Source organism: Ornithodoros turicata, chromosome 5 (genome assembly GCF_037126465.1).
Source record: "Ornithodoros turicata isolate Travis chromosome 5, ASM3712646v1, whole genome shotgun sequence".
Lineage (NCBI taxonomy): Eukaryota > Metazoa > Arthropoda > Arachnida > Ixodida > Argasidae > Ornithodoros > Ornithodoros turicata.
This window is the reverse complement of record NC_088205.1, coordinates 19,039,190-19,052,010: the sequence shown is the minus strand read 5'-3', so window position 1 is coordinate 19,052,010 and position 12,821 is coordinate 19,039,190. Positions and strand designations below refer to the sequence as shown.

Genomic DNA, 12,821 nt, shown 5'->3' with positions numbered 1-12,821 from the left:
TATCGCTTCTGATTCGAAGAGAGACGGGGGCGTACGCGCCTTATCTCTTCGAATCAAAAGAAATAGCCATATAAAGTGTGTTAAGTGGCGACTCTGCAGAGAGCGCTTCGTCCACTCTGTCCCTCTCGCTCCATAACTTCTGCTAAACGGGTTTTCGAATAATAATGGTACCGTGATGGTACACGCGAAGCGAAGCCAAGCCAAGAGAGCGTTGAGTGTGCACGTGGTATGTGCACGTTGCGTGTGCAAAGCGCCTCTACGCGTCACTCAATGTATTCTTCCCGATTTGATTTGTTGATTTGATGGAAACGGGAGGTTGAAAACTTTTTTGTGACCCTTATGCTGTTCATAATTGTCGCGGAAAAGGCGTACGCCTCCCGTTTTCAACAAATCAGGGCAGATAACGATATGATTCGAGATTATGGTTGGCTAGGAGCGTGCTATGCGGTGAAGTTCATTTTTGAGAGTGTATACACTCTCAAAAATGAACTTCACCACATAGCACGCTCCTAGCCAACCATCATACCGAATGATATCATTCCGTGTCATGATTTGTTCAAAACAGGGGGGAGGCGCCTATCTGGGACAAGATAATCTGTCCCAGATAGGCGCCTCCTCCCATTTTCAACAAATCAGTGCACAGAATGATATCATTCGGAATGATGGTTGGCTAGGAGCGTGCTATGTGGTGAAGTTCTGTTTTAACAGTGTAGGTATTTAAAGGATGCTAAGAAAACGCTAACTTTTGCGTACAGTCGTCTCGGATGCACCCCGCATTCGCAGTGAGATGGCGCCGTCACGAGCTGATGTTCATCTCCCTCCCGTCACGGCAGTTGGCATCCGGTCATGTGATATGCACTGGGTCGTCGCGAATACGTAGTCCGTAATTAAAATCTTCCTCTCATGCCTTCTGTGTAGTACAACTAGGGAGAGATAGGTGTCAAACTCAAATGCCCGGATGACAGAGCACACGAGATGCTTTAACTTCCCCGGTACTTGGAGAATATTAAAGTGTGCGTAACAGCATTGTCTTTCCTATTGCGCCATTAGATGTTCGGGGAATGTGCTTGCTAAGTTAGAGGACAGTAAAGGAGTAGAAAGTCACTGCAAAACTTCACCGCGTAGCACGCTGCACAGAACAATACCGTTATCATTATGGCGAAGCGGGCCTTTCTCTGATCTTTATCATAAGTGCAAAGCGCTAAAAAAATCCCTCACTTAACAAATCAGAAGAGAGAGCAATATCATGTATAGAATGGTGTCTAGCTAGTATAGTGTGTTGCGAGATGAAGTACTTTTTTTCTTTGTCTAAGCTGCAATGCTGTAATATAAAGGTGTTTAACTTCTTATTCGTTACAGTTTTTTTTCTAAAAAAGCCATAAGACGAGTATAGATGACGCTTTTGCAAATGGCTTATTCGGCCACAATCTAAAAACGGAACTTCACCGCACAGCATGCTGTGCGCGAACCGCACTCTAAAAACAGATGGTGGTGGTGGTGAAACGGCTCGCCGTTGTCGGCCTCATACACTCCAAGAAAAAAAAAGGAGTAAAACGGGGAGTAATTGCAGCTTCTACTCCCCTGGACTGCAATTACTCCCCATTTTACTCCCCCAACCCGGCATTTAGTCCCGACATTTACTCCCCCGGACTAGAAATTGCCACTGAGCTTCGCGAATTGTCTTCTGAATGCAATAGTCTACGTAAGTATGTGCCCTTGGTCAGTCTGATGGCATAAGGCTGTATACCGTAATTTCACGCGTATAAGCCGCACCGCAGATAAGCCGCAGGACGTGTTTTTTGGGACGATTTGAAAATTTTCTGGTAGATAAGCCGCACCCGCAGATAAGCCGCGGGCAATACGAGACGACTGATTTGTGCGACAAAGGAGACCATAGAGAAGGCCATAAACCCTGTGGTCCATACTCCGGGATCAGCACAGTGTACAACAGAGGAGGTCAGTTCTGGAGTTCTACCAAGATCGGATTGTGCCCTTGTCGGGTGTTTTTCGTGGACTGATGGGTCCGTGATCTTCCAGAAGACGTGAATCACTGTCACCACTTTCCTTAAAGCTGCTTGGGGGAATGCACCAGGAAGATCAATCTACTCGAATGTGGACCCGTCCCTGTTACGCACTGTTCGTGCATCGGCAGGGTAGTGCTGTTCCAGAGACACTGTCGGCCCTTTCGTTAAAATCGGCGTATGGGGAAAATACCAGGAAAAAATAGTAATCAGATAATCCGCACCGGTGGATAAGCCGCAGGGCGCTCGTGAGAAAAAAAAATCGCGCATAAGCCTCGGCTAATACGCGTGAAAATACGGGTAACTCAGCCAACAAAGCCATTTTCCAGCCACCAGAGTAAGAAACACTTAGCGCATCTTTCTTCGCAAACTGCGCCCTATGTAGGGCGCAGGATTTTATGTAACTCGATATATCATGGTTGACGGTTTGCTTCAACATATTTTCATGCATGCACACGAATCATGTACCTGGGACTCTTACAACAGCGCGTTAAATGCAGTCTCCACCCTGTGCCATTCATTTACTCCCATGCATTTACTCCCGAAAGGGACTATTTTTTGTGGCAATGCATTTAGTCCCCAAAAGGAGTAAAAGTACTCCTTTTTTTCTTAGAGTGTAGAGGTCGGCAACGTCACGACTGACGCACTGAGGGAATGTGCGTGCTGGGCCGACTTCTAAGGGAACTGTGCCGACATGTCTGAAAACGTCTGAGGAAAACCTCAGACAACACAGTCGACACCTGGATTCGAACCCGAAACAGAACTTCACCACATATCACGCTCTTAGCCAATCACCATCCCAAATGGCATCATTCTGCCCCCTGATTGTTAAAAACGGGAGTAATGGAGGTATTATTCTGTGCAATGGTTGCCTGTCACCGTGCTATGTGGTAAAGTTCTGTTTTTAGAGCGCACTGACAAGAATGACAGGGGTTCTCTATATTATTTTATCCCCCACCTACCCAGCAGCAATGGGGTAGAGTATCGCCTCTGGCGATGAACCTCCCCACTCTCCATCTCAAAATAAAGTTGTTTTGTTGTTTGACAGGGTTATCGCTTTTCATTCGAAGAGAAAGGGGTCGTATGACTTTTTGTGTCACCTATTATATCCAAATCGACACAAAATGGTGTACGCCCCTCTCCCTCTTCGAATTAATAGCGATAACCCTATCATTCGTCGCAATGGTTGGTGGACAGCGTGCTATGCGGCGAAGTTCCGCTCTTAGAGTGCAGGCGGCCATTCTCTACATCATCGTTACTTACTTGTTGATGTTCTCGAAGAGAGTATATAAGAACTATATGATTAATCAACTAAAATTTATTAATTAGAGGGGAACTAAAATGTCACCACAAGTTCAATTCGAATTACATTCTACGCTATGTTAATTTCGCACTTGTTGTCGTAATTCAAAGCTTTGATACCATTAAGAAGCTATACAATCACACTCTAAAGACAGAACTTCACCGCATAGCACGCTGTGAGCCAACCATTGCTGCGAATGATATAGTTATCGCTTCTGATTAGAAGAGAGGGGTGGGCGTACGCCTTTTTGTGGCAATTTGGATATATGAAAATTGTCCCAAAAAGGCGTACGCCCCCCCTCTCTCCGAATCAGAAGCGATAACCGTATCATTCGCGGCAATGGTTGGCGCACAGCGTGCTATGCAGTGAAGTTCTGTTTTTAGAGTGCAGAATTATACCGGACTCTTTCTTGGCTGCGCACTACCCAGTGAACGTCGCATCACCTCGTGTACGCATAGCTCGTCCATCCGGTATACATCGGGTGTTTTTAGTGCGAGTGCGTGTAAGCGCGTGCTACGCCATGGTGCAGTTCCGAAGGATGTCAAGATAATTGTTATCACTAGAACATTTGTGGTTGCCATTGTGCTCTACAACAACACAACAACAATAGATGATGACGATGAGATGGAGTGTTTCACCTCGGTGCATGCGGTACCCTACCCCATTGCACGTGGAACATTATATGAAGATGATGAGGGGAGGATGAAAATATGAGAAAGAATTAAAGCGTCTGGAGCGATCCAGTGGAAGACAGGAAGTCCATGAACAGGTGAAGAAAACGACGATGGATCTTCATAGGATCTTCATAGGGGCCCAATGAATGCAGCTAAATTAAACGGTCTCTTGCTGATACGGGCAAGCTCATCACACAGTATACCTCTTTGCGGGCAGTCCATAAGAATGTGTGGTCTACAATTCAGTAAATCGGTATTGAAAAATGCAGCATTGCGCATCATGCCGCGCGCGTACACAACGCTGGGACAGGACCCGTTCCAAATACACACGCACGATATATGCGCGCGCTTCTCCCGCTCATCTTTGCTTCCTGAGGATTCCATTCGTTGCCGCAAAAGACGTCTCTGTTTTCGTTGCGTTTTTCTTCAGCCTTCCTCGGTGGCTCAGCCGGGAACGTGTTTGTTGAGCTCAAGAACGCGGGTTCGATCCCGGCAAAGTTTGTGGAACCCCAGGCGGCCGAAATAATCCGCAGTCCTGTCCTGCGGCACTTGCAACATGTCGCCACGCTAGGCAGACAAACCTTACCTGTAACGCCGCGGTACCTATATTATTGCTTTTTTTTTTCTTCAAACGGTAGCTGCGTGAACTAATTTTGGTTGTAATATGCTAAGTGAAACAAAAACTTTAATTTGAGAACAAGTTGCTGTTGCATTTTAATGCCCCTTTAAGTATTTGATTAGGGGCTTTGGGGCAAAACCGAGACAGCAGCGTGGGAGACAATCCTCGCTCAAACCCATTGTTTTCTTATCTAATAATCCTGAGACTAGCAAATACGTAAAATATCCATGGCCGATATTCCGCTACGCAAATGAGCCGAAACCGAACCGCGCACATCAGGAGCGCACAGAGTACAACGCTCATTCAGGTCGGGCCACGGGATTTGCAGCGATGGAGGTGATTGGAGTATATGCTGATCTGTGCTTCGCGGTGCAGATAAGCCGACAATGGCGAAGGTCATGTCCTCAATGCAGTCCGGATGCGCGCGGTTTTTAGTTTCGGCTCATTTGCATTGGAAAATTAGGATTGCAACGTGCGTGCCGTGCCAGGATGTTCTTTTTTTTTAGAATGGCTTTCGACGAGGATTGCATGCCATTCTGCTATGTCACTTTTGCCCGAAACCCCTAATTAAAGGGCTAATTAACGAAATTTAGGTAATTAGTCATCTTGTAGTTCGACGGACTCTTCGAGAGAATGCCCGCCTCACCGTATAACTCACTCGCAAATATACAAATGCTTTTTGTAAAAAAAATATTTAACGAATAAAAAAAAACCTGTATTCAAGATATTCTAATATCGCAGGCGCAAAGATATAAGGTAGTATATACGTACACAAACACACGCGCTAGATGATGATGAGGTGGGCGTATAGGGTAGGGTAGTTAGTACGTTCATCTACTATAGTACCTATTTTTGTCAGACCAAACACTAATCGCGTTCTGAAGACCGTTTGCGAACATTTTAGGTTAAGGCTGAGTTGGAAATATCTGCACTCTTAAAAATGAACTTCACCGCATAGCACGAACCTAGCCAACCATCATCTCGAATGATATCGTTACCTGCCCTGATTTGTGGAAAACGGGAGGCGTACGCCTCTTCTGTGACAATTATGAACAGCATAAGTGTCACAAAAACGGTGTACGCCTCCCGTTTTCAACAAATCAGGGCTGATAACGATATCATTCGAGATTATGGTTGGCTAGGAGCATGCTATGCGGTGAAGTTCATTTTTAAGAGTGTGGGAACGATATCCTGGACCCTTCGGTGTTGGTCTCTTTCTGTGCGGTGGGTGTACTCCGCGTCTGCGTCTTCCCGCCAATCGACTAGAGGCGTTGCTTCACCTAGACACCCATACTCCTCGTCGTTTCCTCTCCTTTTTCTCTTCCAATAAATATATCCCCCCCTCCCGCCCTCTACCACAAACGACTAGAAATCCTACCAAAGGAAAAGGATCACTGACGTCATTCAGAGGTCCCAGTTCGTTGTATCTCCCAACTGACGGTGATCAGAGAAAGCGCACGTACTCAAAACACCGCTGTCTGTCTCGATCCTGCATCCAAAATTCACGCCGGGTGCCCACATATCATACCGCATACGAGAGCACATGGTTGCTAACAAACCCTCCGAGGAGTCGTAGTTTCCGCAGACTCGCGTTTGTCATTCTCCGCACGCACAAAATATTCACCTTCTACTCTTTCAACTCACAGAGTCGGACATTGGATAAGACGCGCTGTGCTCGTTGCCAAGTGGTTCCTGCCGTCTGAATGACAATGAACACTCTATCCCGAATGAGACGTTCCCCAAAGAATATGCTTTGTAGTCGGAGACGGAGACACGTCGTCAGAATGTCTAAATTTTTGGCAGCAACTCGTTTAGTCGAACCAGGAATGATTACGTGACACACTTCGCGAAATAACCCAGACGAGCTCCACGTTCCAATTGCAGAATTTGTTGCATTCATATGACCTTATAGAACTTTTTCATGCCGAGTTCTGGCTTATTTCTATTCCTGTTCCTATCAGGACGTCACGCTGTATTTAGACGATGGAACGCATTTGGATCCTAAATAGCGTCGGTGCGAATCAGGTGCACTCTTAAAAATGAACTTCACCGCATAGCACGCTCCTAGGCAACCATCAACTCGAATGATATCGCTTTGTGCCCTGATTTGTTCAAAACGGTAGGCGCACGCCTTTTTTGTGACACTTATGCTGTTCATAATTGTCACAAAAATGGCGTACGCTCCCCGTTTTCAGCAAATTAGGGCAAATAACGATATCATTCGAGATGGTGGTTGGCTAGGAGTGTGCTATGCGGTGAAGTTCATTTTTAAGAGTGTGGGTGTCTTAATCAGCTGGACTCTCGCCCCCCCCCCCGTCCCTCTCTATCAAAATTGCTTGGTCCCTGGCCACACCGAGCCTACCAACGCTCTGCCCTGAAAGCTCTTTTGGCCTTTTTGAACAGCATAGGACTGCCATGCTTATTGTGAAGGCTCATTATTTCATTCCCCACATCACCACCAGCAATGGGGTAGAGTATCGCCCTTGGCGGTGAAACTCCCCATTCATCATCTCGCAATAAAGTTGTTGTTGTATGTTGACCGGAAATCGGAGAGGTTCAATTCCCGTCACCAGCCCTTTTCGTCGTACTCGAATGCTTTGACGTTGAAGTTTCAACGTTTGTGCTCAGCGGTAGTGAATTAACTTCCACTAAATTTTATCGCCTATTTCTAGGACCCTGATGTCTCTCGAGGTTAAACTTGCCAAGCGTGACTATTGAGTGCATCATCTAGTCAAATATAGTTTGGGTTCGACCACGTAAATCCCGACCCCTCCAAATTATTTTCGATGAAATCGTCTTAACCCCGTTTTCTCACACAACTCCTTTCGGGTTTTTCAACTCCACTGCACACACATTCACAAAAAGAGGAAAAGCACAAACGTGCTGTACTTAGTAACACCTTCTGCAACAAACATGCTGTGTGCGCACGCAATATATCCTATCCTATCGCCGTACAACGTCATCTTTAGTACAATTGAACTTGCCCGCAAAACACACGCGCATGCGCATTTGTACGGGTATATTTGGCGCGGTCTCGAGACGGTGACGACAGCCAGCCTTCCTTTCTACTTTATCACCTACTATCCCCCACTACCACTACTACCACCGGCTATCCCGACGTCGGATTGCGTAAATGGCACGAAATCTCACCCCGGATAATAAGCAGTATCCCCCTTAAAGTAGCTTAAACCGGAAAGGGTGGACCATAAATGGAGTGAAGTTCTTTTATAGATTGATCCGAGAAGTTGGTGGTGACTTCTTACGAAGCAGACGACAACTCAACCGTATTGAAACAGTCGCTGTTGCAGACGTCACAATCTTCAATAGAAAAAGACGGTTACTATAAGATCACAAATAGAAAAACGTCTCAATTTTATATAGCGAGGAAACACGCAACGGAGATAGATAACTCTCTTCCGCACGCTACGCTTTAAAAGAAAGGCAACGCACCTTTTCCTCAGTGTCTATTTCCGCCCTCTTGTGGAACAAGTGAACTCTGCAAAAGAGATACAAAGTGACTTAGCCCGTTTCGGATACGCCCGTCGACGTCGGTACATTGGGAGTCTACCTAAGCGAACATTCTTGGTGAGTACCTTGCCCATGTAAGCACTCGGTTTATGTACTTTTATGTATTTATTTCGGAAAAATACTTCTACTGGTGTCTCAGCAGGAATGTACTTATATCGCTCCATACATAATGCTCGTAGTATTGGTCAAAGAAGGCGCAACGCAAAAAAAAAAAAAAAAAAAAAAGCTGCACCTTTGCGATACGGTCCCTTCTGCACTCTAAAAACAGAGCTTCACCGCATAGCACGCTGTGCGCCAACCATTGCCACGAATGATAGTGTTGTCGCTTCTGATTCGAGGAGAGAGAGGGGCGTACGTCTTTTTGTGGCAATTTGGATAAATGGTAATTGCCACAAAAAGGCGTACGCCTCCCTCTCTCCTCGAATCAAAAGCGATAACCCTATCATCCGCGGCAATAGTTGGCGCACAGCGTGCTATGCGGTGAAGTTCTGTTTTTAGAGTGTAGGGAGGCATGTGGTGATAGCACGCACAGTCACATGGTCGTATCAATCTTAGGACGGATGTATACGGTGATTGGTCCGATAAAACTATCGCTTCAATATGTGACAACACACCACTTATGGTGGGATACCACTCTTGTTTAGCGCAGCTCTTTATCCAACAACCACGGACAGATGTTGTATACATACCTGGTCATGTTTGTTTTTTATTTATGTATGTATACAACATCTGTCCGTGGTTGTTGGATAAAGAGCTTTTAAAGAGTTTTTTATTTTTCGCCAAGTTGCCTACGTTTTACTTATGCTTTGTGTAGACGGCTACGGCGCTTTTCCGAGAACGAATGATTAGTTTTATATTGCACTCTGGCATTTTTGGACCAATAGTCACGGGCAATGAACACGTATCTTTATGGGCTTCAAGGAGAAAAAAAGCTTATTGAAAGAGACAGTAAGATATTGAATAAAACAGAAAATATTTGAGAGTACTGTGGTCAACGTTGGATCAGGTCACCAGAGAGATACACTCAGCGTATCAGATTGAGAAGAGAGGGCAAGCATTAAGCATAAGCAAAAAAAAAAAAAAAAAAAGCAGTCGAAAAATCAGTTACCTATACAGGGGGAGACTGGAAACGAAGATTAATACCACGTAACCTTGGATATGCATTCTTCCTAGTAAGTCTTGCAGATGCGGGTGACTGATCTGAGCTTTTTGTTCTACATTCTGTTCTTTGTCGTACAGACCAGCTCGTACAACACCAAAATAGGATGTTGTGTTGTCCAGTCTATCGTCCGCCTTGAAGGACCAACTACTCTATATGATGATATTATAAAATATGTCATCCAGTCACTGTGTCTATTGAATTCAGTTGCACTTAAAAAAGAAGCAGAATGCGCGCCAGATGCGATTGAAAAATGCGATCTCCTCCCACGGCGAGTCAATCGCAGGAACTACGAGGGGTGTTCAAGTCAAACCGGGACTTTGTCTCCTGAGTGCACAAATGGCTCGCGCTACTTCTTTTTCGTCATTTTCACACGCGACAGGCCTCCGCGTTCACCACGTTGTGGTCCAAAGTTTGTGCAAAACAGGAGACACGTGCTGGACAAGATGGCCGACAACGAGGTGAGCGCGCACATCGAACAGCGAATTGTCATGAAGTTTCTCGTGAATGAAAACGTAAAGTCATCTGAAATACACATAAGACTTCAGGCTCAGTATGGCCACGATACACTTAGCCGCAGCAAAGCGTATGAGTGGTGCAAACGGTTCCGAGACGGCCGTACATCACTGCAGGACGATCCCGGCCGGGGCGGCTCAGAGCTCAGTGTCAGAGTTCCTGAGAACATCCAACTTGTGGAGCGCCTGATCCTCAAGGACCGACGGACAACATGTCTCGAACTGGCTCGAAAGACGGACCTTTCTGTGGGAACGTTGAACACTATCATTCATGAACACCTCCAGTTTCGGAAAGTTAGTGCCCGTTGGGTCCCGAGGCAGCTCTCCGTGTTTGACAGGCAGAGAAGACTGGAAATCTCCGAAGAGCTAAGGTACCGTTTCGACACTGAAGGACAACCGTTCCTTGATCGGATCATCACGTGCGATGAAACGTGGGTGCACCACTTCACTCCTGAGTCTAAACGCGCATCAAAACAGTGGAAGCATCCGGGCTCGCCAGCTCCCAAGAAGTTCCAAAGCACCCCGTCTGCGGGTAAGGTCATGGCCACGGTTTTCTGGGAGAAGGCTGGCGTTGTTCATGTTGATTTTCTGCCCAGTGGTACCACCATCAATAGTGCATATTACTGCCAGGTTCTCAGGGATGTGCATAAGGCGCTGAAGCAAAAGCGGCCGGTCCTCATCACCAGAGGAGTCCTCCTCCTACAGGACAATGCACGCCCGCATACCGCGCATCTCACGACACGCACCTTACAGGAACTTGGCTGGGAGTTGCTGCCACATCCCCCTTACAGTCCAGAACTCACCCCCAGCGATTTCCATCTCTTCGGGCCACTGAAGGCGTTCCTTGGGGGCCGCCACTTCAGCTGCGACGACGAGGTCAAGAATGCGGTCCGATCATGGCTGCTACGCGCCGGTAAGGATTTCTACGCTGCTGGCATCCAAGCCCTCGTGAAACGCTGGGACAAGTGCATTACTGCAGCTGGAGATTACGTTGAAAACTAATTTCTCGCTTGTAAGTACATGTTATTTTTGCGAAAAATGAAAAGTCCCGGTTTGACTTGAACCCCCCTCGTATTAGAAATAAAAAAATCGTCTTTGTTCGAGACGCACATCCTGGCAATTCAAATTCACCCGTGAAGAATCTGCGTTATATGTTGGACCAATGAAAGACTAGTTTTCGTTCTTACCTTCACCAGGACCACCGTCCGTCTCTATATTTCACGGAACGTGGCAGAGAATGCGAAAAGTTCAAAAGGGGAGGGCGACACACGAGGTACCGCGTCAAAAGTGCAACACATGTCGTACAACAAAATCTGTCGCGTTTCGAGAAAATAAAGCACTTGTTTTCTCACATCGTACGTCATCATTAGAGACGTCTACAAAGCCGGATGACTGCAAGGACACTTAGAATGCAACACACTTTTTTTTTCTCCAGAGAGAAAGGCATTTATCTCAACTAGATTTCTTATAAACGTTGTAGTAGAAAGACATATTCCACGCTTGAAGGTACCACGGACTCGTCGCGTGAATTTTCCAGTGTCGATGCGAAGCCCGCACGGAATTGACGGAGTCATCATCGTCTGAAACACGGCGGTGGATTTATTGCCTTCGTCTGGTGTAAGGATGTCATTCGTTTCCGCTAGGGGTGCTTACGATATACACGATTCTTCCGTGCATATCCCTTTCTCCGCGACGAATAAAATGCCCAAGTTTTTAGCAGGTGCTCCGGTGAGTTGACTGCAGAACTTGACTGCATAAGACGCTCTTAGCCAACCACAATCCTGAATGAAGTCGTTCGTTCCTCTGATTTGTTGAAACCAAGAGGCATGCGCATTTTTGGTGACAATTCACATAACTGCACAAGTGTCAAAAAAGGTGTACTCCTCGCCGTTTTCACAAATCAAGAGCGATAACGATACCACTCTGCGCAATTGTTGATGTTACGGACGACGATAGAGCTAAACCGTTATGGATCTCGCGCTTTTAGTAGATTTCATCGCGCATGGATGCCGTGCTAACGGCGAATTCGCGTGGTCATTTCCTGGCAGATTTCTTTGCCACATTCTGAGCACTTGTGTTCGCCTGCTGAAAACGTAGCAATCTCGCCTGTTCGAGTGCTGTTTTCCTGTAGCGCCAGGAATCTGCCAGCTAACACTTTTTTTGCCCAGTCCCGATCTGGCAGGGCAGCGTATACTCGACACTAGGGTTCGGAATCCCGAGCCGTTTTTACAATCCCGGGATTTCGGGATTTCGGAATGTGGATCCCGGGATCCCGGGACGGGATCGGGATTTTTTCACAACTATACCCAGGATGTCGTATAGGACTGTATCCACTTGCACAACCGTGTTATCACAAATTGCGATATAGTTCGCGTCTTCTGTCATCCCCACGGAACATTCTAGCAGGGGAAAAAAGCGAAAAAAAAAAAACTGCTCACGGGGCAAAACCTGCATATTACACTGAGCATTCGCACCGTGCCGGAATGTCAACTGAAATGCCGCAATGAAATGCGTCTCTCCTTGTCGTCTACTACACGAGAAAATACATACTTATGACGTACAGCAATTCTACTTACGCAGCCTCTAAAATCAATGACATATTTCGCATCATCCGCTGGAGTATTCTGGGGAATGTCATTTGTGTGAAAACATGGAATAATGCGGTTTGCTCGTCTTGCCTTTTATTCATCCACAGTACTGTTGTGTTCTGGTCTGGAGCAGCCGCGTCTATAATTTTCTGAAAAGGCTGTCTCCATTTTCTCTTTTTTTTTTTTACTTTCATATATTTCATATATATTGACGTTTCAAATATACGTATTCGTGAGGATCAAAAGAACAAAAAGAGATATTCTACAGAGAGAGAGAAATATATATATATATAGATACTCATGGAACAATGCGGCAGCACCAGAGGACACGTGTTTCGCCGTGTTTGCGGCTCGTCGGCCCTGGGTAGCTGCGCATCGTTCCGAATTGGCAAACCAGGGGTCACTCAGCGAGCG

General features: G+C 46.2%; 1 protein-coding gene across 2 annotated transcripts in view; it reads left to right on the top strand.

Moving 5' to 3' along the window:
• The window catches only part of LOC135395354 (uncharacterized), a 111,641-nt gene that overhangs the window by 11,931 nt on the left and 86,889 nt on the right, over window positions 1-12,821 (top strand). The window contains exon 1 of one of the 2 annotated variants that reach the window (XM_064626592.1): window positions 8,115-8,202. The exons of the other annotated variant lie outside the window; for it this stretch is intronic. The gene's annotated coding sequence lies outside the window, so the exon portion shown is untranslated. Of the gene's footprint in view, window positions 1-8,114; window positions 8,203-12,821 lie in introns of those variants that run through there. 2 annotated transcript variants of the gene reach the window in all.